The 7,892-nt window shown below is 31.3% G+C and overlaps 1 long non-coding RNA gene across 1 annotated transcript in view; it reads left to right on the forward strand.

Annotated features, from left to right (window-relative positions):
- The first annotated feature begins 3,526 nt into the window (after positions 1–3,526).
- LOC112510065 overlaps positions 3,527–7,892 on the forward strand; it is a 5,815-nt gene continuing 1,449 nt past the window's right edge. The window contains exons 1-2 of the long non-coding RNA XR_003068879.1: positions 3,527–3,811; positions 4,959–5,370. This is a non-coding gene — a long non-coding RNA (uncharacterized LOC112510065). The remainder of the gene's footprint in view (positions 3,812–4,958; positions 5,371–7,892) is intronic.

Consider the following 7,892-nt stretch of genomic DNA (forward strand, 5'->3'; position numbering starts at 1 on the left):
CGATATTCAGAATCATCGCAGTCACGAGATAAAATGATTCGTATTTTTTTCAAATTGTGTGTTTAATCGGATTCGTAGTATGTAATCGTTAAACTTTGAACATTTACAATTATAGCATGTAATCGTTAAACTTTCAATATTTCCTATTAGTCTATAATCTATTATGGTTTGTAATCGTTAAACAATATTTGTAACAATTATTCCATATAATTTGTATTCTTGTTTATTTATTTAGTGTTTTGACAATGTTTTATTTTTTATTTTTAAATAACAAAATTTTAGTATTTTAGGAAGCGGGTACCCGGAACCAGAACCGGTTACCGGCGGTTCCGGTTCAAAAAATTCAAGAATCGCTCTAATCGATTCCGGTTCTGATTCCAATATCTCAAGAACTGTCGGTTCGGTTCCTGTCAAATAAGGCGGGTACCGGCCTATGCTCACCCCTACTTCACGCAATACCTATGTAAGAAACAAATAGGGTAAGTGACACTTTTCCTTCCACTTTGCTAATACACAATTTGTTGACAATAAGGAGATGACCTCAAAAAGTGTTGCTGAAGCCTGAAGGTGCATAAGGAAATGCATCGAATATGAATTGTTCTAGCTTATATCCAACACTTTTCCCATGGATTGAAATGATTTTCTTCTCAGCATGGTGGTATCTGTCATTTATGCCAATTCTTACTTATAAGCTGCTAAATTCAACATTAATGGGAAGAAAAACCTAAATAGGAACGGGAATCACTAGATTGCAACTGAAACAAATAGCAAATAGCACATATATAAAATGGTTGTGGTTAATTGCAACTATAAAACATGAAACAAATAACAAAAAGATTAATACTATTTAGACCCGTTGTCATTCAAAAAATATCTTACCAGATACCAATTTGGTCCGATGCACCATTCAAACCATCAATATTCAAAAGAAACTAAAGCAAAAATTGAAGAAAATAAAGGAACATTTGGAAGATTCTTACTTTCTGGTATTTGAACTGTTTACTAAAAATAACAATGACCCTATGTATGTGTGTACAACTCTGGTAGTTTTAACCATAAACCTATTAAATATAGCATAAAAAAGGCTTAGAGAATCAATGGATGACAAAATACATTAGAATGAGAGAAAGACATACCCTATTGGAGCAAGTATTAGCAACCTCTATTCGCATAAGCTAAGTTTCACAAATTGATCACTTTAAATTTCAAGTTCAATTGTTCAAACATACAAATAATCAATGCCACTCCTCGAACGTTCACCCAGTAAAGTAGGACATCTACGGTAAAGACCAACAAGGTCTGTAGCTTAAGGTAGCTGAAACAAGCATTTGCACACATTATACTACGGACACAGTGGTAATATTCTCATATTCCAATGTCTTGACTACAAATCTAGCCTTACCAAAATGAAGTTATAAAACATAAAGCTGAGATCATGGAAATCAAACAAATAAAAAGAGGAAATTTAATCACAGTGAGAATGGAATTTTTAGTTATGCAGAATACCGTCTTCAGACATAAGTTAGGATCAGGATTTGAGTCTTAAGTCTTTCAACTGATGAACCCCTGCAACGATGAGATATATATCAATATAAGTTATAACCACCAAAAAAACTCATTGCAATCCAAAAACAAACATGTGGTACCACGTAGATGAAATTCTGGTACTCAGATTGAAATGTAGAGGCAAACAGAAAACGATTGCAATTGAAAACAAAAATAAGAAATGATGTGAAGATGGAAACCAAATATCGATTGGAAAATAAACCTGAATGGGAATGGAAATTACCAGATTGCTACTAAAACAAATAGCTAATAACAAAGAGATGTAATTGTGGTATTCGATTGCAACAACGAAACCTGAACGAATCGTAAAGATCGAGATGAAACTGTGGTACCAATTGCTATACAAAAAATCGGTTGCGATAAAAAAACAAACCTATGATACCACATAGGTTAACTGCAATTATAGTTAAGAAAAAAATTGATTATGAGTCCCAAAATGGTTAAAGAGTTAAAAGTGAGAAATCAAAGTTCAATTGCATTTAAGTTCAAGAACTAAAAGTGGGAAATCAAACCCTAATTACTTGGACAAAAATTAGAATGTAAGGAGAGTGCGATAAAAAGAAGTCCGAAAACAGAGGGTACAAAAGAGTGAACCAAAATCAATGGAGAGTGGTTACCTGGATGAGAGACTGTAAATCGATGGAAACATAGTGAATTAGATGGAATCGATTGATTATCTGGAGAGTGATGGACTGAGATTAAAGCCTGAGTGATGGATAGAGAGAGACGAATTGATGAACCATCTGAGATGAGGAATTGTCGTTTTGAGTAAGCGATGAGAGTGTCTTGAGAAGAGGAATCGTCGGTCCAAAAATTGATGAGCCTGAATCGTCATCTTTGATGACAAGTCTGATGAGAATGTCTTGGGAATATACTGGGTTGTACATGAAGGTTAGGAGACTTGGATTTAAGAATTTATGCATCAATAAGAAGTATTCTATGCATTAGAAAATATTTTCAAGACTTTTATGACTTCATCTATTAATAAGTAGTACTTTATGCATTAAAAATGTTTTTAAGACTTCTATAAAATCTGATTTATAAGGTAATATAGATTATTTACATTCCGCCGCATTACATGGATACACAATAGAACCACAAGAAAACGATCAATATATGAAAAGATGAGAAACAATCAAAACCATATAATCCATTGGAAAATACATAAATAAAAATCGAAAAATATTTATCGGAGTTCAGTTAATTACCATTTGAATTATGTCAAATATCCTATTAAGGATAAAATTGAAATTAAAACTATTTAAATCCCTTAAATATCTTTATGTCTTTTATATTTATTTACTTTTTTTAATTTTAATTAATTAAATTTTGTTTATCTAAGCTTTTTAATATTTTTTGGAGTTTATTTATTTGTTTATTAACCTGAATATCCAACTTGCTATGCTGGCTAATTCCAGGACGACCACCCGTTTTGCGGGTAGTCCGAAAGAGAATTTATATTTTTTTTGGACTTGAACCTGAGACTTCCAGACACTTTTGACCTTTAAAGCTCAAACTTAAACCAATCAAGTACTGTCTTTGTGGTTGATTGTTTTTACAATGATAAATTTTTTGATGCAGATCCCGTTTCTTAAATAATAGCTAAACCAAGGGGTAAAACAGTAAAAAGGAAAATCGTTTCCAGTCACGAAGGGAACGGGGAATTCAACAACCTCGTCGCTCGATAACTCGTGTGTGAAACCCTTATTTTATAAGGGGGTGTTTGGGATTGCTTATTTTATCTGTTTATTGACTTATTTCAGTCTGATATCGACGATAAACTAATACCTAGTGTTTGGATAAGAAAAAAAAAACTGCTTATACCGATCCCAAATCAATAATAAATAGTTTTTGATAAGTAAATCCGTTCTGGCTTTTAAAAAACTGTTTATTACCGTTTACCCTTTCTACCTTTTCTCTTTCCTCCGGATAACATCGATCTCAATTTTCTCCTTTCTCCAGGTAACAACATCAATCTCTCCCTCTTCCTCCAGATATCATCTCGATCTCAATCTTCTCCCTTCTCTAGATAACAACATCGATTTCTCACTGTTCCTCTGGATAGAACTTTTCTCCAGATAACAACACATCGATTTCTCCATGTTCCTGTTAACACCTCTCTTCCTCCATATACGAACATCGAAGATCGACCTTTCTCTTCCTCCAGATACGAACCAGAGATCGATCTCGATCTCGATCCGTGGCTGTGAATCTCGACAGAGATCGACCTTCCCTGTATTTTGAGGTTAGTGATTCGATTTCTGCGAGTTTTTATTGTCTAATAATCACATACACAGAATCTTGATGTTCATGACCGGTTTAAACTCGATCTGGTTGAGAGAGTGGGATTTGATATCTACTTTTAAGTGTATCAATTTGGGTGGATTTGTTCCTATCAGTTTAGGGTTTTTTTTTTACTTAGATTAAAGGCTTTTGATTTAGATTAGGGTATTAGAAACAAACTTATAATGTATAAATTGGTGATAATGAAATCAAAGTTTTTGTGCATTTCGTTCACCTTCGATGCATTTATTGTCTTTATGCATCTTCTTCATCTTCAATGGTGATTCTGTGTTCGTAGAGGTGGTTTCGATGGTGGTGGGTGGTGATTGAATAATTGATTGCCTCTGGGATGATTCCCTTGAAGTCACTGGCAACTTCCTTTGTGATCGTCATTTGGCTATTGAGTGACATCTGGCGCCATCATTGTAGTTTGACTGGTTTAGTGTTGATGATAACAGTGGAACCTCTGTTGCTGTTAACAGCTTACTCTATGTTCAATATGGACTAGGTGGACTTGATGTTGTCATTTCAGCTTTGTTTCTTATTTATAGATCTCTTCTTATTTGTTAGTTGTCTTCATGTTGGTTTGACTAAGCAGGTTTTCATGTGTGTTTGATTAGTTTTGAGCTTCCCTGCTTTACCTTGATTTGTAAAACTTTTGTTCTGTCCTTATTAATCTTATTGATATAAATTTTTATCATAGATATTATTATAAATGATGAAAAATAATTTTTTATATGTTAAAAAATCAAATAAGTTAATAAGCAATCCCAAACACTCTCATAAGCCAATAATATGGACTCTCATAAGCCAATAATATGGAAGACTCTCATTTTTGGTCATTTTAAACTTTAGTCCTTGGTTTGTTATGGTTTTCCAAACTGGTATTTGGTTCTCTGTGTTTTCATCCAACAAATGGAATCCAGATCTTTGTATATTTGTAAATGATTTTGCATGTAATTGATGAATATAGAAACGAATTTCTTGTCTGATATCTTCGTATTCGATGTTTTTTTTGGTTCTTACTTCCTCTTGTGCGCACTTTTTCGTTTGGTTAACCCTAACTTTGTCTGAAATGAATCCTGTTGTTGGCCTTGTTCGCATTGCAGATCTGCAGGGATTTAGAGCAATTGCAGAAGATGAATGCCAATGATGGTATTTTTACCTCTATTTGATCGTAAAGATTTACGATCTCTTTTTTATCTCATCTTTTTGGTATCAAATACTGCTTGCGAAATGATTTAACGGTAAAGGAGAAAGTTGAAGTTAGTGGCAGCAAAATGAAATCAAGTGGTGTTGATGAAGGTGAAAAGCTTAGTATGCAACAAGAATTGTGGGGTCTTAATCATGCGGAATGTCTTAAAGAACAAGAAGAGATGATGATTCGATTCACGAACTTTGATTCGTTATATATGGAGATGGAGATGGAGATGGAGAGGGACGAGGAGGAGATGAAGAAGATGGAGGAGGAGACAAGGGGACGTTTACCAAACACTTACCCGTTTACCAAACACTTACCCGGTAATCGTTTATTGGTGAAATTTAATATTATCATTTACTTGTTGGCTAAGATTTTGATCGACAAAAACAGTATCATATGCAACTATTTACCTGGTAAGTGCTTACCGCGGTAAGGGTTGTCATCCTCAGTTAGCGGGTAAGATTCTTGGTCTTTGTCTCGTTCTTACCGGTCAAGATTATTGGTCCTTACCGTATTTATCCGTAAAGTAATATGACTTTTAGGGGTTGTTTACCTAAATGCTTACCGTTAGGAGTCTAACACTATAATTTATTTTATTGGGTAAGGTTGTATTGTAGTACATCAAAATGTATTCCATGCAACAATTTTCTTGGTAAGCGCTTATCCGGGTAAGAGTCGTCACTCTCACTTACCGGGTAAGACTCCATCTTTATCCTCGTTCTTACCGAGTAAGATTCTTGGCTTTGACGAATTGTAGTACATGCTTGGGTTTGAACTCAACCCCTTTTTAATTTTATTAATAGAATATTCAATACATTTACTATCTCAACAAACTTCTAGCCTTGTTGGTGGAATAAATAAAAGATCAAGATAAATGTTCTAAAATCTTTATCTTCTCCATTTTGAAGAATCTGTTGTAAATGCTATGAAATGTTGCATTTTTAATGGAAGCAATAGTTTTGGTTTCGATGTCGTAAAAAACGTTATTTTAGTGTAAATTTTCAGCAGTTTAAGACATTAAGGGGCCGTTTACTGGGTAATTTTCCTCACCGGATGAACAAGGCAAGGGCCAAGAATCTTATCCGGTAAGAATGAGGATAAGAATGGAGAGTTTTATCCGGTAAGTGAGAGTAATGACTCTTACCTGGGTAAACGCTTACCAGAAAAATTGTTGCATGTAATACGTTTTGATATACTACAACCTTACCTAGTAAAATAAATTATAGTATTGACTCATAACGGTAAGTACTTACCGGGTAAGCATTTATTTAGGTAGATAAGATACCGTTGGAACATGTGATTGTTGTTCTGCTCTTACATGCAACATGTGTTCTTTGTGGGAGTAGAAATAACAACTACCATCATTCATAAAAGTTATTAATATTAAAAAATATTCATAAAATCAAATCACTAATATAAGTGTATAAAATGTAATTTTGATATTAAAAATGATTTGAGAAAAAATCGTGGGAGGTTGTAAGTTTTAAGAGCTTGTACAATATTCTTAATTGATAAGTAAATCAAATCAATAATTATACAGGTATAAAATGTAATTATGAAATTAAAAATGATTTGATTAAAGATCGTGGGAGGTTGTAAGCTTTAAGAGCTTATACAATATTCTTAATTGAGTGTATCTTTTTAAAATTAAAGAATAAATAAAACTCCTGCTTTTAATATAGTATATATATGATTATTTATGTTAATATGATAATGGTGTAAAATATAAAATGAAAAAAACAAGGAATATAAAGTAAATCAAATAACTAATTATGTTATTTCGGGGACTCCATTCAGATCTATGGATTTCCCCAGCATCTAAGCAAGCTTAAGAGTATAAAATGTAATTTTGAAATTAAAATGATTCGATGGAAGATCGTGGGAGGCTGTAAGCTTTAATAGCTGTACAATATTTTTAACGGAAAAGCAATAAAAAACGTTATTTAATAAATAAAAAAAAGATTAAAATACTCTAGTTTAAATGAAAGATTTTTAATACATTTAGTCTCACAGACGAAAATAACAATAAATTACAAATCATATAAATGCAAAACGAAATTTCAAAACCACAAGGATGAAAATCGTAGTTTATTCGAACATAAGACAAATTAATTCGTATGTATATATGATATTTAATAGTATGATTAAATACACAAATATTCAATATTAGTTTCGTTTTGAAGGTATTGATGAAACGATTATAATGATATAATTTGTAAAAAAAAATATATTTTAAATATATTATACAATTATTTATGTATATATGGTAAAAATATAAAATGAAAATCAAAATAAAAAATATAAAATAAATTAAGTAATTAATTATAAAGATATAAAATATAATTTAAAATTTTAAAAGAATTTGATTTTGAATATATCTCGAAAATGTGGGACCTGATAGGTTGTGGAGAGTTTGGAGCTTTAAATTTATACATAATAATACCTCTTAAAAATTAAAAGATAATCATAATTTTTTAGGAAAAGTCTAAAAAAATTTAATAAACTTTAGTATTTGAAATGATTAAGTCATTGAATAATTTTTTAAACAAATAAATTATTGGACATTTCAAAACTTGTTAAATAACTTCTTATACTTTTTAAAACATGTTAGATATATTTTTATGACCTATATAACTGGTTAATGTGGTAAAATAATTGGAAAAAATCTAAAAAAGCTAATAAACTTTCATATTTTGAAAGATTAAGTCTCTAAATATTTTTTAAACAAAAAAATATTTATATCTATAAAATGAAATAAATATACTAAAAAATAAAAAAAAATACTTATATTTAAAAAAATTATTGATAACATTTTTATAACTTGTACAACTAGTTAAAGTGG

This window comes from Cynara cardunculus (genome assembly GCF_001531365.2).
Source record: "Cynara cardunculus var. scolymus isolate 2C chromosome LG 3, CcrdV1, whole genome shotgun sequence".
In the NCBI taxonomy this organism is placed as follows: Eukaryota; Viridiplantae; Streptophyta; class Magnoliopsida; order Asterales; family Asteraceae; genus Cynara; species Cynara cardunculus.